The sequence below is a fragment of the Petaurus breviceps genome, unplaced genomic scaffold (assembly GCF_028583685.1).
Source record: "Petaurus breviceps papuanus isolate PSGF00001 unplaced genomic scaffold, PetGlider_PUasm1.0 90702, whole genome shotgun sequence".
Taxonomy (NCBI): domain Eukaryota; kingdom Metazoa; phylum Chordata; class Mammalia; order Diprotodontia; family Petauridae; genus Petaurus; species Petaurus breviceps.
Window position 1 is genome coordinate 3,226,452 of NW_027187317.1, and position 25,209 is coordinate 3,251,660.

Below are 25,209 nucleotides of genomic sequence, written 5' to 3' on the forward strand. Positions count from 1 at the left end.
TGCTCTAAAAATTTATCATCATCATCATTATCATCATCATCCTGTGTGGTTTTATACAGTAATTTCTTAGGTTTTCACGGTTTAGACTAACTCATAGAAAGAACAAAATCCCAAATAAGAAACCTTCATGTATCATGAGATCCTTTAATAAAAGGTTACATAAGTTCTAAGAAATTAGAGAAGGATTAGGTTTTCAAGATTTATTATTTGGAAAGAGTGGGCTGTCAAAATAGCTAAAGCTCCAGACCTACAGCATCCTGTAATGATACACTGTGGATGTTATTAATTCCTTTTGCTGGACTTTGTTATAATTAGCTCATTTTAAGGCTAGGGGCAATATAATGACTCCCAATATCCATGTGGTTTTCTTTTCTGTGACTTGGAGGAATTTATTTTTACACGAAAAGTGATGAGTTCAATCACAATTACTCCAAGGCCCAGTTAAGAAAATTCTTAATTTCCTAATTAGGTAAAGGTATGTACTGGAAACATGCAGGTTACAAGAAATTAGATTATGTTATTATTGCTTCTATTCATAGAGAGGTATCTAGAGGGGAAGCTAAGAAACGAGCAAACCTTTTCCTGAGACTTCCTTCAGTTCTTAATATGTAGGCATATTGGTGGCATCAGCCAGATGTTTTGCTACCAAATGTCTATCAAGAAGCTGATTCTCCTTTACCTGTCATACTCCAGTCCTCCTGTCTTTCTCCTTAGAAGGCTAATGACTCTTAGGCCAGCTCTGTATGATGAACTCTGTAATCCTTTCTCTCCATTTTTATCTATCTGATTCTGAGCTATCTCTTTCATTTTAGACAAATTCCTTAGGGAATAGGTTAGGGATAACCAAACAATGGCTTTGATTGATTCAGGGAGATGTACAGGCCCTGTTCATAATCTCTGATCTGATTCATTGATTCAATAAAGAAGTCTTATTGTCTGGGGTTGCTAGATGGCAAAGTGAATAGAGCACCAGCCATGGAGTCAGGAGGACCTGAGTTCAAATCCAGCCTCAGACACTTAACACAAAAACTAGCCATGCGACCTTGGGCAAGTCACTTAAACCCAAATGCCTTACCTTCCCCCATCCAAAAAGCAAAATAAATAAATAAATAAATAAATAAATAAATAAATAAATGAATGAATGAATGAATGAATGAATGAATGAATGAATAAATAAATAAATAAATAAATAAAAGAAGTCTTATGATGAAGATAATTACTTTTAAGTGGATGAGATAATCAATGCAGCCCTAATCTTATGCTATTTGAAATTTTAGTCCCAATGTGTATTATTTAAGCAATATGTAGTTATAACATCAAGAAAAATAAGGCAGAGATGGACCCAAGGTACTAAAAGGAATACTAAATAATATTGAATCTTTGTCTGAAATACTGGAGAAACATGTTAAGTGAATCTGGGGGAATATAACTTTCCTTTTTTCTTTCTTTCCTACTTTAAACATTTTTATTGACATCTTTTGACTTTATATCATCCATATATCTCAATATTTCCTTCTGGACCTGGAGAATGATTCCTAATGACAAAAAAATTAATCAGGTGAACAGAACTAACCAATGTATATGCATAGGAACCTGGTTCTTAGAGAGGATTGTAAGAATAAAAAACAAACAAAAATAACAACAAAAAAAGTTGCCTAATTCAATAGAACTATGTTACAATAGTGTGTTTGAGTAGCAAGTATTAATTCCCACTAGGAACTGTCTAGGTTACAGTGGGAGACACTGAGCCTGATTGAACAATGTAAATAAATCTGTGGCATAACAGAGTACTTCATAATGGGGTTTTGTTTTACCATCTTTCATTTTAGCAAGTTATTTTGTTGTCTGCATTATTCAAACTTATATGATCCCTCACAAACACACAGCTCACATTATTATAGACTTGGTCAAGCCTTCTACTAAAATATTTATTGAATCTCTTTCTTCCTGTATATTCACAAAGCTATCCCAAAATCTGCAAGTATAGGTCATCATCATGACTTTCCAGGAAAATTGCAACAGCCTCTTAATAAGCCTTTCTACTTTTATTCTCTTTGTTCTTGAAACCATACTTCATATAGTAGTCTGAATAATCTTTTTCATGCATTTATTTGGTCAAGGGATCATTGTATATTGTAGCTAGAAGGGACATGACAGGCAGGAGGGTGCTGGAGCCCACTAAACATTGTTCGTGAGTGCCAATTGTTAAATTGTCAGCATGAGCATTTGCATCTCAGAATTTGGGGAAAATGTTAATAATGCAGATTAAACCTAAAAGTGTGTCATGCATACAATTTTTTTTGGTTCTCAATTACTAAACATTTACCAATACATCTCTGCCTCGATAAGGGAAAATTAGAAGGGAATAAGCATTTATATGGCACCTACTATGTGCTAGGTACTATGCTAAACACTTTACAAATATTTTCTCATTTGATCCTTACAACAATTCTTTGAAGTATGATGCTATTATTATCCCCATTTTACCCTTGATGAAACTAAAGCAAACAGATATTCAGTGGTCACATAGGGTCATATAGCTGATAAGTGTCTGAGGCTCATAGAGTGACAGATGAGGAGTAAGAAGAGAATTTAAAATCCAACTTAGTTCAACTTCATTTTTATAGATGAAGAAACTAAGACACAGGAAAGTCAAATGAACTCCTCAGGGGTCACATAGCTAACAAGTGTCTGAGGCAGGATTTCAACACAGTTCTTCCCCCAGTATGGTATTTTACACACTATATTGTGCTGCCTCAGTATACCTTAGGCTTCCTCTCCAGCATTCTATAAAATTTTGTTCAGAGTCAAGGCTCTGCTAGTAGGTATTTATACATCAATTGTTCAACAGTCAGTGATTATACTGGTAGGATTGGGGATGGGGTAATTCCACCACCAATATAGACTATAACCCCTTTCTGAATTAATATTGGAGAACTACTATGGTAAAAAAAAATTCATCTATGTGTGACTGACTCAGTGAGTCTCTCCAAATTCAATTATACTTGGATAATAGTTGTTGCTGTTGTTCAGTTGTTTTGTTGTGTCCAACTCTTTGTGACCCCTGCCAGACTTTTCTATCCTCTACTATCTCCTAAAGTCTGTATAAAATTGTGTTCATTGTTTCCATGACATTATTTGTCTATCTCATCCTCGGCCATTCCCTTTTCTTTTTGCCTTCAATCTTTCCCAGCATCAGGGTCTTTTCCGATGAATCCTATCTTCTCATTATGTGACCAAACTATTTAAACTTCAGCTTTAGTCTTTGACCTTCCAGTGAATAGCCTTATTTAGTTCCTTTAAGTATTGACTGATTTGATCTCTCTGCTATCCAAGGGACTCTCAAAAATCTTCTCTAGCACCACAATTTGAAAATGTTGATCTGTGGTGCTCAGCTTTCCTTATAATCCAACTCTCACAGTTATACATTGCTATTAGAAATAACATGGCTTTCACTATATGGTCCTTTGTCAACAAGGCATTATCTCTGCTTTTTAGTATGCTGTCCAGATTACTGTAGCTTTCATTCAGATGTCCTTGAGAGTGACTTGCACAGGTTTTTATTACATTAGACAAATTTATTCCTTAAGCAATTTTCTTATATTAGTGTCACTAGATATTTTTCTTGTTGTTGTTCAGTTGATTTTGTAATGCCCAACTCTTCATGACCCCATGGACCATACTGTCCATGAGGTTTTCTTGGCAAAGACCTGGAGTGGTTTGCCACCTCCTTCTCCAGTGGATTAAGGCAAACAAAAGTTAAGTGATTTACCCAGGATCAATCAGCTCTTAAATGTTTGAGGCTGAATTTAAACTCAGGTCTTCCTGACTCCAAACCCAGAACTCTAATCACTGAGCCACCAAATTTTCTCTCTATCTCTCAGACTAGAATTTCTATTCATACTCTTGATTTCTTACCCATTCATCTAAAACCCTGTAATTATTTGGTTCCCCAAAGTTATAAATTTTCAGATTTCCATATATTAAGTCCTCAGAGCTCAATCAAAGCAACACGATGTCTTCTCAGGATTTTACCAGTAAATGTTGCCTATTGACAACAAGTGAAGTGATTAGTGTCATACAGTTGAGAAGGTATTAGGTTTGGAGTCTGAGGACCTGGATTCAAACATTAGCTCTGCTGCTTCATACCAAATATGACCTAGGACAAATCATTTAAACTCTGTATTTGTTTCTTTCACCTATGAAATAAGGATACACCTCTTCCAAATCTAGTGAAAGGATCCATAAGCGAACTTTAAAATGACATTATTTTTCTCTAATTGCCAAGGAGATCAAAGAACTCAAAATTAAAAAAAAAAACAAGAAATAATGAAGAGGTGATATTTGGTAAACAAGAATAAGATGTCACTCTTTTCTATAAGTTTATTATCACAAAATATTTATAGAAGTTTTGAAACAGTATAACAAATGCTTCTATCTCACAATCCCCTCCTCACTCCTCCCCCCCCCCCCCCCCCCCCCAGGCTCTACTTCTCTGGACTTTTCCATCATACCAGAGAAACCTCATCCTGAAAAGTCACTTCAACCCTGTATCTCATATCTTGGACATATTCTCTGTCCTTTGGGCCCCTCCCTCTGATTGGAGGGCTTCTGCAAGAACCTTCATTTAAAGAGAGCACCCAGACTGGCCATCTCTTTATTTTTCACTAGGCTGCATTCTGTACTCCTTCATCATGCCCCTGTGTCTTCTCTCCTCCCACCTCCCCACCTCTTTGAAATGTGTATATATACATATACACACAATAATATGTACACATACAAATTTTTTGTAATCATCTTATACATATGAATATGTATATTATATACATGCATAAAATTTCTCTATTAAAGAACTACTTGTTAAGGATGTTTTTTCTAGCTGGAATGGGTGTCTTTTTATATCCAGAGTCATAACTAACAATTTTTGTGCCTAGAGTGTGACAAGCATACATACATGTAATGGGAATGTAAAGGGAATATAAATTTAAGATCTTCCCTGCCCCTAGGTCCTTTGATAGGCTTAAGTGTACCTGGAGCCTGTGGGAGGAGGCTTGTTTTTCAGGAGATACTTTTTGATTGGGCAGTGGGTCAAGAGGGTTGTGACATTCTCTGAGCCAGGAGAAGGCTACACAAACCCTCTTGTAAGGCTTTGTTTTGGGGGCTCACTTTGAGAAGTGTTGTGTGACCAGACAAGACTCTAGGCAGCTGCTGAGCGCCCCCCGGCTTTGAAAAACCCAGATTTTGATACTTCCCTCTCTGGTAACTAACTAGGTATAGATGTAATGGTTGGACAGTTGGAGGCCTGTCTGCTTGATCTGTTTGTTTCTCTGTCTTCTTGTAATTTCTGCTTGTAACCTGTCTGTATATTCTAAAGTTCAGGGTGCTGACTTTTCCTCCTGAACTAGGTAAATGTTATGTTTGATTGAGTAAATCAAGATTGTTAACCCATTTTGAGTTGCTTTCCTTTAGAAAAGCAGATCTAAGAACCTGTGTTGGCAGCCACCCTGGGTATGCTGGGGTGCTTGCTGCTATAATACAACATCCTCAGGGTGTATGGTTGGACACTCTAGGACACTATGAGTATACTTCTGAGAAGCTGGGAGGTGATATGAGAAAGACCCCACTTAAGAAAGAAGTAAGCCATCCCAAATTTTATTAATTAGTTTTCATGGTTAGGTGCTAATTTTAGTTGTTTCAAATAAGGATGACGTCAGTATTTTGGGACAATTTCAGCACTCTGATACAATTCCCTAGTTACCTCACTCTAACTATGTATATTCATGTGTACTAATATAAACATATAAACTGGACAGGCTCCACCCATAGGTGAGACAGCTGATTAATTGTGTGATTTTAGGGTCACTGGAAGGCCTGCCTATGCAAATATGTCTCCCTTATTTGCCCTGCCTCACTGTTGGAAATTCCTCTCCATAGAATTATTCTTTGGTGGTTAAATGATTACCTTAAGTAAATACCAAGTATAGAGCAAATATGGAAAGGAGAGGAAAGTGCCCCATTGTGGTTGCAGGGATTTGTTCATTAGATCAGCTAACTAGCCTGCTGTAGCATTTTAAGCAAGAAGTTTAGTGCTCTGAAAAGAACTTTAGCTGTGATGTCAGAAGACCTAGGTCCTAACTTAGATGCTTACTACCTTCTTGACCTGGGGCAAATCATGAAGCCTCTCTAGGTTTCAGTTTTTCCATTTATGAAATGAAAGGGAAGGACTAAATTAGCCTCTGATATATTTTTCAGCTCTAGATTTATGTCCCTGTATATGAGGGACATAATTTTCAATAGTGGAGTGAAGATAGGAAGGGAATTCTGGGCCATAAGTATAGGCCACTGCCATATATTACAGAAATATTCAAAGCTCACTGTATGTAAGCATAGGGGGGTTTCAAAAGGAAGAGGAAGGTTATGACAAAAACCAGAAGTATTGGGCTCATGGAGGGGGGGAAATGGGGGTAGGCTACTCAACAGAGAGATGGAGTGTACTGAAGCTGTTTTTTTTATTCGTTAGTCTAAGAGTAGCTCTCTCTCTCCTCTCTCTCTCTCTCTCTCTCTCTCTCTCTCTCTCTCTCTCTCTCTCTTTCTCTCTCTCTCTCTGTAAATCCATTCATTTGGAGTGGAAAAAAGTTGTCAGGAAGAAATCATCCAGTCTACCTTTTCATAGCTTCATTTATAAGTAAAGAAAAACATGCCAATGAATACTGTGTTTGTTTATTTGGATAGGTGATATCAGTGATAATATTTCAATGGTCAAAAGTTATTGCCTGGTCTAGAAATCTCAATGTAATTATTTAGAAGTCATATTTACCTATATTTTTTTTTAAAAAAGAAATGACTATATCTGTTTTATCCACAGTCTATTTTGAAAATGTAAATTAGTCTATTGATTCATGAATTGTTTCCCATGATATTACTTTTGATGGATGTGAGAACTGTAAACCAACTCTTAGCATTGGGTAAGAAATAATTTCTCATTCTTAAAATTATTCCTCTCAATTTTGAACACCAAAGCGACATTTTTGAAACATCTAAATCCTTAAAATGAAATAAACTTCAGAAGTGTTTTAATGTGAGTAATATAAACTAAAAAAAACCCTTTGAGTCTTTAAAATAATATTAGTTTTGCATGTCAGTTTTTTTTAAAGATCAACTTTTTTTCCCACTATTTTATTGAAACTTCAACAGACAGTAGCTTACTTTTCCATGGTCTTAAGCACCTGAGACTTTTGGCTGATGGATATAAGACCAATAAAATTGCCTATAAAGTGTAACTTTATACTATAACTTGCACAATGTTTATAGAATAAAGTCCAACATTTACTTTTTCAAAAGCAAACTCTTGCATATTTGCATGTAGAAATTCAGATGTGTTATAGTGGAAAACTAAAGATGGTCCACTGATTTGGACCAAGGCTAACACTTTTCTGTATCCACCTTGCTGGAAAAGGCTTCTGAGTAGAGTAGCCCGAAGAAAATACAGTAGCACTCTGTTACAATATAGTTTACTGCTTTCTGGATCTATAAATACCATGGGCATAAATAGGAATATATAGTAAAAGAAATTTATAATTCGAGCTAGAAGGGAATCTTAAAGGCAATTCAGTTCCACACTTTCATTTTACAAATGAGAAAACTGAGGCCTTGTGAAGTTAAATAATTTGCCTAGGGTCACACAGGGAATAAACAGTTGAGGCAGGATTTGAATCCTGGTCTTCTGACTCTAGGTTCAGCAGATTTTTCATTGCACCATGTTGCTTTAAAAAGGGGCGGGAGATAAACATGGATCTTAAATCCTAGAACCATACAGCAAAGATCTCATATGGCCATCCAAGGACACCAGATCACGTTTTTCCAGTCCCTTAAAAACAGGGTTAATAAATTGTTTCCATTGTAACTACAAACATGAAATTGTCATCAGCCTTCATCTTGCAATAGTTTAGAGAAACACCTGTGGAGATGGGAGCCATGAATGTTGCAGCCCTGGTTTGCTGAAGACTAGAGTGTGCTTCTTGACTTAAATACAATGAATAAGGTCAGTGTTATGCTGCCAAGTATGACTGAATCAAAGATTTGTAGGTATGCAACTTATCCACCATAAGGAAATAGAAATGGATAATAAAAATACCATGCTCTGACAGATATGTGATCTATTAATTAGCCACCAATATCACTTGGATGAGGTGTCTGCTCCCCAAATGTTCTACAGTTATATGTAGGAAAGTGCTTTGGTTCCTGGCAGGCTTCCACAACATAAGAATTGAAACAGAAAATGTTCACAGCTGAGCACAACATTCTGTCTCCCAGCTTGGTGCAAGGCACAGACATATTTATAATGCATATCTTCCTCAGTTCTACCTTGTAGAATCCCTAACTACTGCCATAGCTCAGCACAAAAAAAAAACACCTCTTTTAAGAAGTCTGTTTTGCTATTCTGCCTTCCCCCTCAGTTATTGTCCTCTCCCTAAATTATTTTCCAATTACTTTCTACATACTTTATATTTACTTGTCTATCTACATATTATTTCCTAACAATAGAATGTAAACTTTTTGAAGGCAGAGACTAATTGTTTTTATCTTTATATTTCCAATGCTTGCCGCATTGGGTGACATATAGTAGTAAATGGTTAATGGATGAATGAGCACAATGGTGATGTAGCCAAATCACATAGTTGACTTTTGGAGTAATTCTGAGTTACTTTCCTACAAGAATAAAGTCATATGATAGATAGTAAGCTGTGAATTCTCTGGGCAGCTTATACCAAAATGTTCACACTCCAAGGTATTAAAGATATGAGAAGTTTACAAATTAGCTTTCATCAAATACTGCAATACCTGCCATTCCAAAAGGCATAAGAACAAAAGGTTTTCTTGGAAAGTCAAAGAGCTAGAGAAAATTCTGGTTTGGCACCAAGGAAATGAGAGGCACAAGACTTTGGAATGCTACCAATGATCTGCTCTCTTCCTAAGACTTTATGTGTTTTCTTTTACCAGCCCTTTTTTTTCTGAGAAAATGGAGCTAGTGAGATGTTCTTACATTTATTTTAGACTCTGAGAGACTAGAAAAATTTTTCAGAGATATTTGTTCTTGGAGAAAGGGCAGTTTTTGCATACTACACCAGAGTGTAGTTGGAGTCATTCTAACCACAAATGGCTTTCCAAGTTGGAAGCACAAAAAGTGGGTCCCTTAGAAATGTAGTTATTATATAGTTATGTAGGCATTGTATTATCTCCATCAGGGATAGAGTTGAAGTTGATTAAAGTATCTCTTCAAATATCCGACATACTGTTTTACACATACTAAGTGCTTAAAAATAGTTTTTGGATGAGTAAATGATTGAAGGAATGAATACTAACCTTTATATATCACCTTACATGAATATTACCATGTAATTACCAACCCATTAGCCAGATTTCTTATGACTACAATTTCTCATCAAGAAGGATCCATGCATGCATTGTGGGCATCCTTGAGGAAAACATAAAAACATGCAGGCTTTCACAGATAATTTTCTATAGCAGACCACATCATTATAGTTACACAATTGACATGTATAAAGAATACATGATTACACTGAGTGTTCTGCTGATTTTTTTTAAAAAAGCATTTGACTGAGCAGAGCCTGAATGATATTCCTCAAACAAGGAATCACTGATGCATAGATTCTGATACCTGCAGCCACAGTGGTTAACTTGTGAAGCATAACACAGATATTCTAATGAGGTGGGCTAGAAATACAGCAAGAGCAAAAGATCACAGCAAGAAAGGGCATTGCACAGGTTGTTGTTCAGTTGTTTCATTTTGCCCAACTTTTCATGACAGCTTTTGGGATTTTCTTGGCAAAGATATGGAGTGCTTTGCCATTACCTTCTCCAATTCATTTTACAGTCAAGGAAACCAAAGCAAAATTAAGTGACTTGCTCAGGGTCACACAGCTAGTAAGTGTCTGAGATCAGATTTGAACTTAGGTTTTTTTAATTTCAGGCCTGGCACTTTATCCATTGTGCCATCTAGCCACTCTATTTTTTTAAATCAAATGCTTTATTAACTTCTAGTTTACATCATTCATTTCCTCAAGATTTTGAGTTACAAATTTTCTCCCTGTTTTTTACCTACCTAACACCCCAAAATAGTGATCACACTGGATATCCCCTCCTACAATCTGCTTTCTCCCATATCTTCTCCCAAACCCCCTCAGACTTTCCAGTAGGGCACAGTAGATCTCTATGCCCCAGTGCCCGTATATCTTATTTCCCAGTTACATGTCAAATAATATTGATAGTAGTATGTGTGTGTGTGTGTGTGTATATTAAAATTTGATTTTAAAACCTTGAATTCCAGATTCATTCCCTTCCTCCCTTGTCACCCACGCTTATGGGAAGATAAGCAATTCAATATATGTTGAACATGTGTAGCTATGCAAAATGTTTCCATAGTGGATATATTATAAAAGGCTGACTATATTGCCACCTTCTTATCCCACCTCCCACTTGTTCTACTTTGATCCTGTCCCTTTTAAAAAATGGGTGCTTCCAACTTCTCTTCCCGCCAGCCTGCCCTCCCTTCCATCATCCCCCCTCTCATCCCCTTCCCCTCTACTCTCCTATAGGGTGAGATACACTATTTAGTGTGTATGTCATTTCCTCCCTAAGCCAAATTCAATGAGAATAAGGTTGACCCATTCCCTTTTGACTTCTTGTTCTTCCCCTCCATTGTAACCATTTTCCCTTGCCTCTTCTATATGAGATAGTTTACGCCATTCTGTCTCTCCCCATCTCCTCTCATTATATTCCTCTCTCACTTCTTAATTTCATTTCTCAGTATCATTCCTTCCAATTAAATTGGTCCTTTGCCCTCTATGTATACCTGTACACATACATACAGGCATTCATATATATATTCATATGCCCATGTACCCTACTATAGACATATATATGTATACATTTCTATTCCCTTCAATTATTCTCATACTGAGAAAAGTTTCATAAGTTACAATTATTTTCCATGTAGGAATGTAAATAGTTTAACTTTGAGAAGTTCCTTATGATTTCTTTTCCCTGTTTACCTTCTCATGCTTCTCTTGCTTCTTGTATCTGAATGTCAAATTTTCAATTCAACTATGTTTTTTTTTCATCAAAAATGCTTGAAAGTCCTCTGTTCCACTGAATGACCATATTTTCCCCTGAAACATGATACTCACTTTTGCTGGGTAGGTGATTCTTGGTTTTAATCCCAGCTCCTTTGCCCTCCAGAATATCATATTCCAAGCCCTTTGATCCCTGAGTGTAGAAGCTGCCAGATCCTGTGTTATCCTGATTGTGTTTCCACAATATTCAAATTGTTTCTTCCTGGCTGCTTGTGATATTTTCTCCTTGATCTGGGAATTCTGGAACCTGGCTACAACATTCCTAGGAGTTTTCTTTTTGGGATCTTTTTCAGGAGTTAATGGGTGGATTCTTTAAACCTCTATTTTACCCTGTGGTTCTAAAACATCAGGGCAATTTTCCTTGAGAATTTCTTGAAGGATGATTTCTAGGTTCTTTTTTTAATTATGGCTTTCAGGTAGTCCAATAATTTTTGAGTTATCTCTCCTGGATCTGTTTTCCAGGTCAGTGGTTTTCCCAGTGATATATTTCACATTGCCTTCTATTTTTTCTTTTGTTTGGATCTGTTCAATAGTATCTTGATTTCTCAAAAAGTCACTAGCTTCCATTTGCTCCAATCTAATTCTAAAGGAATGATTCTCTTCAGTGAGCTTTTGAGATTCTTTTACCATTTGGAAAATTTGGCTTTTTAAGGCATTCTTCTTCTCATTGCCTTTTTGAGCCTCTTTTGCCATTTGAGTTAGTCTATTTTTTAAGGTGTTATTTTCTTCAGTCAGGTTGTTGACTCTCATTTCACAATTTTCTTGCATCGTTCTCATTTCTCTTCCCAATTTTTCCTCCACTTCTCTTATTTGGTTTACAAAATCCTTCTTGAGGTCCTCTATGGCCTGTAACCAGCTCATATATTTCTTGGAAGCTTTTGGTTCAGTTATGACTTTGCTGTATTCCTCCTGATCCATGCTTTGATCCTTTTTTTGTCCCCAAAACAGGAGTGTAAAGTTGGATTGTTCTGCTGGGTTTGCGTCCTTTGCCTGCTCATGTTGCCATACAATTACTTGACTTTTGAGCTTTTTGCCACAGTAGGACTCTGCTACCAGACAGGGGAGCTTCATCCCAATCACAGGGGTTTTCTCAGCTGCTGAAAGTATTAGTTGAGTGCCCTCTCTGAGCCTCCACATGCTCTGACAAGCTGGTCACACACCCAGGACCCCCACCCTAGAACACAATCCAGATCCAAGCAGGTTAAAGCAAGAGCAATTACCCCTCAGACTGGTTGCTTGGTCCCCCTACACTCTGCAGGCCAGGAGCTGAAGCTGCCATGTGGTGGTGGCTGCCTGGCCTCTGCACCTCAGCAGCTACTCCCTCCAGGGGATAAAGTTTGAACCACACTCCCGAACTCCCAATTCACAAAGTCCACACTGCATTGACCCTCCCTGAAGCTAAAACCTTGGCTCCCAGAGGGCTGTGCTGGCTGCTTGCTGCCGGCCTGCTGGGCTGTCTGCAGTGGGAGGTTAGATTCTCTGTGTCATTTTGTGGGTTCTGTAACTCCCAAGTTTGTTCAGAGTCACCTTTTACATGAATTGGAGTTGGTGGGAGCTGGAGCCTAGTGGCAGTCCTGTTTCTACTCTGCCATCTTGCCTCCAGACCATAGCCACTCTATTACACTGCTATTTGAATAATATTAAAAGATGTAGAGAACTATAGTGCATTGAGTAGATCTTTTAAGGCTAAATTATGGAAAATCAGAGATAAGAACAGCATAAGATATGACAGCATGGAGAGACTTTCTTTACTCACCAGTAGATAAAGTATTTAAGTGACTGAACTCACAGATCCATTAAGATATGTAAGTTCCTAGTTTACAAAATGATTTTTTCCACAATGATCCTCTTAGGTAGTACAAATATTATTATTTCTATTTTCAGAGGAGACTGAAGTTAAGAGAGATAAAACGATTCAGCCAAAGTCATATAATTCAATTTATCAAGCATTTATTAAGCATATACAAGATGTTATGCTTTGAAGACAAAGACAAAGACAAACTGGAAAGAAAAAATTGTCCCTGGCCTTAAAAAAAAAACTGGCAAGTGTTGAAACTGATTGAATTCCAAGTTCCATTATGGAATCTCTATCAAGTATCTTGCACAGATGGATGAATGAAAGAAATTCTTAACATTTCCAGAGTTTAGTTAAGTCAATGGTTTAGAAAATATAAGATACATGGTAATTTACTTCCTAAAAAGGAGCTAAGCTAAGAGTAAGCAGGATCCCATTCAAGCCCCAAGGAATATTAGGCAAACAACCTACAATAACATAGTGGGCTATGTCCTCTGATTTTACTTCCAACTCTGAGACCCCATCAATCTAGTGGCCTGCCTCCTGTTTTCTGTGCTGGAGGCATTCAATGATCATTTCTCCCTCCTCAGATACATGTGAACTTGAATCTATGCATCTTCTGCTCAACTTTAATATGCTCCTTTGAGGAATAGTAAAAAAAAGTGTCTTAGGTCCTATAAACATCTATAGTAGCAAGAGAGATGGAAGAGGCCATTTTCCTGGCATCTCAGGACTTTCCATTTGTAACCAAACATAGAAAGCTGTCATGTGAATATTTCAGAACCTCAAAAACAATTTTGGTCTCAGCCTGTGTGGGGGGTGGCGGCTCCTATTTCATCCATACCAATCCACCCATCTCTTATTAGAACATGTAATTCCCACAGTGCTGAGTCTCCAAAAATTTTGTGAACAGACTGTCCTTTGAACATCCTTCATTTGAAAGCATAGGCTTCATATCCTGAAGCAATCCACTTATTTTTAAATAAAAAGGGCCAGCAGCTCCTGTCAAAAAGATTGATAGGTATGAAAGACAGATAGATGATAGATATAGATAGATCATAGATAGATATAGCTAATAGATGATAGAGAGATAGAGAGGTTAGGTAGATAGATAGATAGATAGATAGATAGATAGATAGATAGATAGATAGATAGATAGATAGATAGATAGATAGATGATAGATAGATAGAGCAATCTGTAAATCATGTTTTCAAATTCCCAGGAAACAGTTGTGTTATAATCACTTTTGTAAGGAGCCTTAAATACTTCCTGTGGAGTTGTTTACCTTATTTTTGAATCACTCCCATGACTTTTATACCTCCATCCTGCTGATGCTTGAGAGGCTTCAACCTCTATAGTACCCTCCTCAGATTAGGGAGATCCTGCCCAGAATTTCCATCTGAGGAAGTGTCCAGGATAGCCATGCTTATATCTTCATCTGACTTCGCTCCTCACTCCTGAAACTCTAACTTTTTTGCCTTGGCTTTTTTGACTTTTCATGTCCCTTTTATGTATTATCTTCCTCCATTAGATTTTAAGCTCCTTGCGCATAGGGACTAGCTTTCCTTTTGCTTATATTTGTATTCCAAGGGCTTTACATAGTGCCTGGCACATAGTAAGTGCTTAATAAATGCTTCATCTAATCTAATTTAATCACTGTTTTTACCTCCAGTCATTCATGCACTTCTTTTGTTCTTGCAAAGTGTGGAAGAGTATCATCCCTTTAAATAGATGAATGCAACACAAGAAAAATAGATCTTTGAGATGAAAAGTTTTAACTCTGGATTGGCAAGCAGAGTTTTGAAGTATAATCAAATTATTGGGCTGCTCCCACTGGCTTAGTTTACTACAGAAAGTAATGGAATTTAAACCCCAGAAGACAAGGATACTGTTTTCCATCTTGTTACTTTCCCTAGTACAGAACATCCCATATATTAGGTACTCTGTTATTACTATTAACATACTTACTGACACACTGAGTTCAATTTATAATCCAGAACATCTCTCTCTTTTTTAAAAAAAACATACATCTTGATCAATAACCTAGTACCTACACAGCTCAATTAATGATTAGTAGAGTTGATATACTACTCAACCCCCAAAAGGGGTGTGCAGTATTCAAAGATTTTAGAAACTTGGGGTGATTACTGATGTTAAATACTTTACATATATGTTCTCATTTGAACCTTATATAACTCTGAGCTGGCATTTATTAAGAACCTACTGACATTTATTAGTCAATTGGTATTTATTAAATAACTACTTTTTGCCAGGTACTACCATAAGGGCAGGTATTACCAGTATTATTATTTATTTCTTCTAGATGATGGAACTGAGGATCCAAGGTTAGTGACTTGCCCAGGGTCATATGACTTTTGAGTATCAAAGAGGGGCATTTGAATTGAGATCTTCCTGATTTCACATCTAATGCTCTACTACTTCATGATGCCCTTGAAAATTACCCAGTAGATATAATGTATTAAGTAATGGCTGCCCTATAATATGATTAAAGAAATCCAATAAATCAGGTTATGTCCAATTAATTTGAATCACATAGACATAGAAAAGGTGGAGAATTGTGGCATCAGTCTAATAATTCAAACAAATTTCCAGTACAAGTTGATATTCAATTTTTGTAGCTTCCTAATGGTTCATCTAGGTTCATGAAGGCTAAAAATCATGAAACCAAAAAGATAACAGGAAAATAAAACTTGATGCCTGAGAACCAAGAAATTCATTCCCTTGAGTGACACTGTGCTCTGTATGATCTAACTGTTCTTTTGATACTTTTCCTGGGAGGTAATAGTTTCAGAGGGGGTAGAATCACAGGAGTCTGACTACAGAGCAGAAGTTCAAATTGCACCAAATGAAGTCCCAGCCAAGTTTGGGCTATTTGATTGCTTAACACATTAGTGGACTCCCTCCAGTTCCCAGTGGTCAGGGATCCACATTACAAAGTCCCTATCCCATCTGGTACTAATTGGAACCCTTGTTGGTAGTTTCCAAAGGCAGAACAGGGAAAACAGGAATTGTCTCTTCTTAGGAACAAAGACCCTGACACTAAAATGACAAGCATTAGACTGTCCTTTCCTTGTCATATCCTTATTTTGGTAGTAATAATAATAGTAATTATAACAATCCCTAATAATAATAATACCTGGCATTAAGGTAACACTTTAAGATTTCAAAGTGCCTTACTAATATTATCTCATTTCATTCTCACAACAACTCAGGAAGGTAGGTGTTATTATTATTCACATTTTATAGATGAGGAAACTGAGGGACATTGTCATTTGCCCAGGGTCTCACAGCTAGTGTCTAAGGCAGGATTTGAACTGAGGTTTTCCTGAATCCATATCTAACACTTTTATCCACTATACCATATAGCTGTTTCAATGTGATATGGTAGAAAGGCTGCTAGTGTTTAATTGAGGGTATACCTGGATTCAAAGGGCACCTAGGTGGTGCAGTGGATAGAGGGCGCTGGAATCAGGAAGACTCACCCTCATGAGTGCAGACTCAGATATTTCCTAGGTGTGTAACCCTGGACAAATCATCTGACCCCATTTGCCTCAGTTCTCCATCTGTAAAATGAGTTGGAGAAGAAAATGGCAAGCATCTCCAGTATCTTTTCCAAGAAAACCCCAAATGGGGTTGAAACAACTGAAAAACAACAACAAGAACTGGATTAAAATCCTAGTTGTGACACTTGACTGTGTGACCTAGTTATTTTAACTCTCTGAGGCTCATTCTTCTCCTATCTAAAGTGGGGGTGGTTATGATCGTGCCATTGTCCTCTTAGATGACCTCAAAGATCCCTTGGGTCAGACCACATCCAGAATATTGTGCCATTTTTTTTGGGGAAGGACCCAGATAAGTTGGAGAGCATCTAGAAGAAAGCAGTAAGTGTCATAACTAACCATCTTTAAGCTGAATAGACTGCCTCAGGAAGTAATGGGTTCCCCCTCAGGGGAGATTCTCAAGCAAAAGTTAGAAAATCACCTGCTACACATGTTGAAGTGGAGATTATTTTTAGATATAGGTTGCATTAAATAGCCATCAATTTCCTCTAAAAAAAAACTGTGATTGAACAAATTAAAAGGCATTTATAATACACTTGTTATATGCAAAACACTGAACTAAGTACTGGGGACATAAACTGAAGAGCAGAGACATTCCCGTTTCCATCGAACCCACATCTAATGGGACAAAAATGTTTTAAACTTCAGAGTGCTACATAAATTTGAATTGTCAATATTACCTCAACATTTTTCTGTATCAGTCTCCTATTATAATGTGTTCTTCACCATAGCATTCCAGTAATCCACCACCCCAACCATATCTTATCCCAATCTTATCAAACACTTACTAACTCCCACTCCCCCCTCCAACTATAAGTCTTTCCTTCTGGCTTCTCCATTGACCATATGCCATTTGAAAAGATAATAATATAAATAATCATTACTACAAAATGATGTATCTGTGATCTCTAATATCCTTCCCAGCTCTAAATATGATGACCCTACATAATTAATCTCCTGCTAGTCCTTGAACCATAGATTTCAAGCTGAAAGAGATCTTTGAGGCAATTCAATTCAATATTATCCACTTTTACAGGTGAAAAAATTTGAGGCACAGAGAAGTAATTGGCCTAGGGTCACCTAAGTAGAAGGTGAGAGGCAGGATTTGAATCCAGGTCTTTCGATTCTAAATCCAGTACCTTTTCATGGGAACATAGTATGTCTCAACTTCCCGAACCCTGCACATTAACCACACTGGTCTAATCATTGTCTTCCAATTATGTCATTCATTCCAATACTAGTACCTCTGTTATTTCCATTTCCCTAATTTTCTCTCTTTTGTCTCTCTGAATTATAAGCTTCCCTTCAGATGTGGGTTTAAATCCTACCTCTTCTATGAAACTTTCTGTGTTAAAATTGTTTCTTGTTTTGTTCTCTGACCTCCTCCCCCTTTGTAGTTAGTATAATAAATATAGTATTAAAAAAAAAGCTTCTAAGTAGCTAGTGTAAGGTAACAATAGATTGCAAAGGGAAACCTAGAAGTCATTTACAGGCTGTTCCATAAATTAAGGCAATATGTTTCCTTACTTGCAACTTCCTTATTTGCAATTACTTGAAAATTATCTTATAAATGAGGATAGCATTGGAGCCACTGGAAACTGTTTCATAAATTAGCTAAGGTCACATCTTGAGACCACATGCTAAATTAGGGGGAGCCTTATGTAAGGTTCCCTCAGTCCTGCTAACTGCCCTGATCTGTATATCTTAGACAAGTCCAGGAATGGACAGTAAGACTGGCAGAACACCAGTAAGTGATATGCTAATGAGTTAACCCTAAGGCATTACTGATAACTTTTTGATAATGTGGATATGTTAATGAATTAACTCCAGGTGTTAGGGATAAGAATTAGTCTGTGTGTCCCCAATACAGAAACCCTATGAAAATAAGACCCCAAACTTCTTTCCCCACCTCCACCCTAATACTCATCTATCTGCTGTGGGTCCATGCTGCCCAAGTGCTCCCAACTCTAATGAACAGTTACATAAGTGACTATCCTCCTCCCCATTTTTCCCCATGCTGCCTACTTCCCTTTACTACCCCAGACCCATGCCATCTGCCTCCATAGTCTGACCATTTATTTTTATACTCTCTGTGCCATACTAAAGTGTGACTGATACACACATTACTCCCTACTTGCTGCCATCATGGTCTTTCTTGGGGAATATGAAAAAACAGGTGTCACTGCCCCCTACTCAAACCAGAGGGATCCCCTTGCAGTCCCATTCCCTTAGTCATAAACTGGGAGCATTGTAAGCTATTTGTAGCTGCCCCTATTCCAGAAGAAGCTAGATATAGTCAATTCATGAGTGGAAAGCAAGTGTGGAGAGCTGAACTTTGTGTCCCCTCCCAGGTTTTTCCTTTTTTCTGGGTAGTAGTAAATTAACTAATAATTTCATAAATTAATTGGCAATTCACCTTCCATGACCATCATGTCCTTCCTCCTTTGAACTCTTATAGTAGTAATTGTCTGCAGCTCTCTGAAGTACTGCCTTCATTTCTAAATTTATGCACACATGAACATATGCTATACTGAGCATTGAGGAAATCTATATTCAGATGCATGTGTGAATGTGATATGGATACATAGCAGAATGTATTGTACATAATAGTCTTATTAAGCATGGATTTCTGATGATGGAATCTTTAAGGGCAATTAGCCTATTGAAGTCATCTGGGGCAGTGGAAAGTATACTGACTTCAGTATCGGAAGATTCAGAAGTTCTGAGTGGCAACCTGTGTAATTATGAAAAAGTCACTTAACCCTTAGGTCTCAGTTTCCTCATCTATAAAATGGGAATAATAATGTGTACATTTAACTCATTCTATTTGGTTACAAATCGTAGAATACCATATTCTCTGAAGAATAAAAATTGCATACTACCCAAGGGGCAATGGAAGGACTACTAAGGGAAATAATCAGACTTCAGCATATTCCCATTGATGATTTGTTCCCACAAAGAATTTTAAGAATAGTGGATTCCCTAAGGGATCTTACTAGGGAAATTAGCTGGCACAGTGGAAACAGTCCTAGACTCACAGAGTCAGAAAGACCTGAGTTTATATCCATTTTCAGGCATTTACTATGTGATCCTGGGCAAGTCACTTAACTTGTTTGCCTCAGTTTCCTCACTTGTAAAATAGGGATAGTAATAGCACCCACTTACCAGTCAAGATCAAATGAGACAATTATAAAGTGCTTAGTACAGTGCCTGGTACATAGTAGGTGCTATATAAATATTAGCTTTTCTTAAGGGAGGTTTGGAAGACTTGAAAAAGAAATGCAGAGGATGAAATTTTGAGATGGGTTGCCATCTATATTAGGTCACAGATCTACTGAGATGTAATACAGGTATGAATTACCTGTCTTAATCTGCTTGGAAGAAACAGTTTGTACTCATCAAAAGCATTTAATGAACATTCATTATATGCAGAGTTCTATCAGGTATATTAGACAGAGAGGGGAAGATTCAATAGAAATAGAAATCATAGTTCCTCTCCTTGATGAGATTTCTTTTGAGTATAGATGACTACTCAAAAAGAAACAATTTAAGAACACATACAAAGGCAAATTCTCAAATATTCAAATAGATCTGGAATCTTTTGGATATGAGTATTCCCTTAAAAGATATTGATTGCAACCTCCCCATGCCTCGTCCTTATATGTGACTCTTGTCTATGTATCCTCATAAATTCATCATGGGTGGGAGGAGAGGGGAGTTCATCAATTGTGCTGGGAGTGTTATTTGCTTTAAAACAAACAAACAAACAATTTCTGATGATACCAGTAGAGTACATGGCAAGTCCCTACCCTTGCTTACATGACCAACCCGTCTTTTGGAATATAAATTTCTTCAATGGCATTCTTTGATATATTCCTTTATACTCTTCCACAATTCTTTGACACAAACAATACAAAACCAATACTGAGTGCAGGAAGGAGAGACTAGAGCAGATTTAATTAAGGAAGCCTTCCTGGAGGAGGTAAAATTTGAGCTAGGTTTTAAAGAAACAAACCAGCACTCAAAAATATACTAGTGCATTTATATTTATATTTAACATATTTAATGGCCTGAGTCTATTTTGAGAGTGAAACTTCACTACTATGATAATAGAACATGGTATTTGCATGATTTTCCTCCCCTGATTTGTGGAAGAATCCTATAAATTCTACTATAAATAACCAAGAAAAGGGATAAACTTTTCCTGTAACTTAGCAGTCTAAAACCAGTAACCTCTAATAACAGACTGAGCGTCTGTTGAATCAGCAGGATGGCGCAGTTCCTCACAGTAAGCAGGCAGCTCAGCTCTGCCATTGAGAATGGACATAAGCTTCTTCATTTTCATTCTTTTCTTAAACCCTTTCTGGTAGTACATTTAGAGATCGAATAAACATATGAAATTCTTCCTATGGCAATTTTAAAGCTTTTTGGTAAATGTATCTAGCAGAGACCCCAAGCCTAGGGAAAATAGTATCTAGTTCTTCTAGAAGAATATTTAAAATATGATAATTGAGACCTATATGGGATATAATATCCAAATGTCCAGCTGTTCATACACATAAGCAGTGGAAGAGATGACCACAAAACCATTGCTTTCATCTTTGAAAAGTGCAAGCTTTTGGCTCCTGAAATTCATGGGAGCTTTAGGGTAAATGGATATGAAGCTATTTTATCCCAAGATGGGCTGTAGGTGGGCTTTGGAGGGAGCTGAACAGGAAACTGGATCACCCAGAAAAGAGGACACTTCTTCAGTTTTGTCTTTCCTTTATTTTAGAAATAAGGTACAGCAGTCAACTTTCCATGACCTATTGGTGAGTAACTAACTATCTTAATTTCCTCACTTTCTCTATCTACTACCTAGGTGGATCCCAGGAAGCAAGTGAAAAAGAACAGGGTGTTAGGATTGAGAGCTGGTCACAGAAGGAATGTCCACGTATGATTTTGAATACTTTCTAATTTTTAGATTATTCGTGTTTTTTGTTTGTTTTAATTATTCGAGCTTCTCTCCTTTAGAATCATGAGTTGAATGCTCATGATAAGAGAAGATTTAAAAGAAGAGTCCAGCATAGCCTAAATTATTTATTCTACAGTAAATGTAGATCACCAGAGAGAAAGTCTAAGTATAAAATGTGAATCCTTCACCTCTTCCTGAAGTCCCCTCATTTTGGCCATTTGAATAACTGTAAACTGGGGTTTGGGGGAAGGGAATAGGAGGAGAGCAGTGCCACATTTCCCTCATTCAGACTAGGAAAGCTTGAGCCTGCAGGCTGAGTATTTCCATGGTCTGTCACACCCATTGATCCAGGAATAGTCCATCCCCACCCCTTCCCCCCCCACCCCAAAAGTGGTCCAGTCTTCACCATTCTGTGGAAAGACTGACTAATAGTTTCAAATGGAAACTTGTCAATAAAACTCGCATGTTCAGGGAATAGTCTTCCCAAGGATCAAAAATAATGCAGCCAGTGAGTCAGGAATATAGTCATTTTAAATCCAGCTCTAAAAATAAAGTGAAAACCCTTGTTTCACTCTTAATCCACAGGAGCAGTATCACAGGTTAGAGTCTAAAAAAAGCACATTCAGACTGGAGCAAGCAGTATTTTCCCATTTGGTCTCTATAAAAGTTCTTGGTCTGGGTGCCAAACCAGGAAATTTTATTTGATCCATAATGAAAACCAGTTAAAAGCAATATCAGGGAGAGTTGATAATGTGGCGTAAGTTTTTCTATCACTTATGACTCCATTTAAAGAACAAGGAAATCTTGGAGAGATGCTTCACTTGGAAGTGAGGGAGAGGGTCAGTGGTGGTGGTGGGGAGAATTGTTTTCAGAGGCCTATGTTAGCAGAACCTTGTTCTGCTGGCATGGGACAATCTCTGTTTTATTAAAGAGAGGAAAATTTATCACCCAGGATTTGGGGGAGATGTTTATAGCATCCTTAGGCACAATGCTGTTGGCTTTCTGAAATGTCAATTAACCTCTCCTGCAGATGAAAGGCTGCAGCTGCTTAGACTAGGGGGCTGGATGAAAATTTCAAAACAGGATTGATGTGTTTAAAATGTGTTATAGAGCAACATTTTCTCTCTTTTGTTCTTTTTTCTTTCTTTCTTTCTTTCTCTCTCTCTCTTTTTACATTATGAACAGGTGTAGGAGTAGAGTCAGAAAGTCTCTGCAGTAAAGGGTTGACGATAAACCTTTTTGAAGTAGACACTTACAAACTCCCTGTCAGGGGAAAATGTTGCCTATCAATTTATCTGACTTATTAAAATAATAATAATAGCCATTAAAATATTTATTTTATTTCTAATTTATGGGATAAAACAAGCATTTCCATATCATAGTATAATTTGAAAAACACACACAACTGCAAATCTGTCATGTACAACTTGCTATTCTTTTACAACTATCATGTAAAATTTTTTCCTGTTTTTTACTTTTTTTCTGCCCCTCCCATGATACCTTTGAGTGAATAAGTCATTTTGATTTTTTTTTGCTTTTTAATAATTTTGATTATTATAATAGCCACTTTATTGTTTTAAGTTTTAAAATATTTACAAAAAATATTGAACTAAAGGAGGAAAATTAGAAGAACTTTGTTTTATGAAAATCATCAGCATTTGTCTTTTATATCTGTTATGATTGTAGCAATAAAATCAGAGAATTGAGAAGGGAAAGGTACCTTAAAGAACACCAAGTTCAATCCCTTCCTTTTAGAGAGAAGCAGTCAACTAGAGAAACTAAGGTCGTAGGTTAAAGGTTGTAGAGGAGGTAAATGACAGAGCTAAGACTAGCATCCAGATCTCCTGACTCCCAGGCCAGTACTTCATGAATGCCAACTCACTAAAACCACACAGTGTCATTTTCAATGACTCTTCTTGGCAGCCTGTTGAGTTGGCTCTCCAGCTGTCAAGCCAGATGTTTTTGACAGCTGGTGGGCATTTAGCTCTTTAAATCCCTAACTCAAGCAAAGAGATGGTGAGACATGGAGCATCTGACCTGCAGATTGCTCATTCTTTAGTTGTGTCAGAACTTTGAAGTTCAAAGATAAAAATCTGAGTCAATCATAACACTTTTCTTTGGCCATGAGGCAAGACACCTACTCCTCACCCCATCCCTGCAACCATGAGACCAAGAGACAGTGAAAGAGACTGACCCTGTCTGTGGTTATAGTCATGACACATGAATTCTTTCATATCATTGGTTCTTGTGCTGTGTACTTGGGATAGGGGGAGAGAGGGAGAAGGAAAGTCAAATGATAGTCCCTTCATTTAACCAGATAATTAGTTTTGAATAAGTCTCATCTCTCCCATGTCCCACCTCCTCCTCATCTTTCTTTGGTTCTATGCATGCAAGGAGAGGTGATTTTTTCTTGTTATGATATTTTCCCTCTTTAGGAGGGAGCAAAGTCTAAAATTTTGAGAGAGAGGGGTTCTAGAAGCTTTATCCAGTGGAGTGAATGCCTATCATGATGATCAAAGGCTGGAGATCTTGGTACATGTGGGAATGCTTGTATACCTCCTCGTGTCTGTGGCAGATGTGCATTTCCAGAGGGTAATTTCTTCTCCAGCTTAACCAGGTGCACAAGGAGAGCCAAGGGGGTATGGAAACATTTTGGCTATAAAACTTGCAAACTCTATGCCAGTTTCTAGGTACCTTCAGAAAAATGGGTGTCTTTATGAGAACTGGCCCAGTTCCATAAAGCAGGCTAAGCAAATCCCCATAGTATGGGGTGGCTATCACTGAAGTTTTCCTTTGCTTGGAAAATTTGTAGAATAATCCATTTAGAGGTAGAAGAGATCTTAAAGACCTTTGAATCTAACCTTGTTTTACTGATGAGAAAACCAAGGCACAGGACTGACTTAAGACAGAGGAAAATATTGAAAGCAGGTTTTAAACCTGCATCTTCCTCCATTCAAGTCTAGTCCCCTAAACATCAGGCCATGCTGCTTCTCTTTTCAATTCACTCTACTTAGCTCAATTCCTTTTAATTTAATCCAATAATAATTTAGGCCTTTGTGTCACACTGATTAAAGGCTCCAATTTGGTGCCTCATCTCTCAATTTTGGCATTTTTTACTGTCTGTACCCTATGCCTAGAATGTTCCCCCTCCTTATCTCTACCTTTCTGGCTTCAAGACTCAGCTGAAATGCTTTCTGCAAGAAACCTTTCTGATCTCCCTCCACCCTCCAGCACAGCCCCCTCCACTTCCCAGTACTGGTTCTTTCCCTCTGAGATTATCTTCCATGTATATGATATCCCTCTATCTCTATTTAGACAGAGATAGAGAGATGTGTCCTATATGTGTTGTTCCCCTAATAAATATTAATAATAAAAATAATTTAAAATTGTAATACATAATACATCATATATTTATATGATATAATAGCAAAAAAATTAAATTTATAAAACTATGAATAATAAATATGAATTCCTTGTCAGGGACTACATTTTTGCCTTTATTTCTGTCTCAGTTATTTGTCCTTCATTCTAGAAGAGGACCAGTGGAGATTAGGAGAGTGATGTCTTGCATTGTAAGTGAATTGGATTTAAGTGAGGCAGAGTTGTACAAAGTTATCAGCCTCTCTTCTCCATAGGCATTGGATTCCAGTGGCAAGACATAGTTCAGGATGACTGGTGATTGACCTGGAAGCAGTGGGAGACTTTGACCTGTTTAAGCTAAGGTT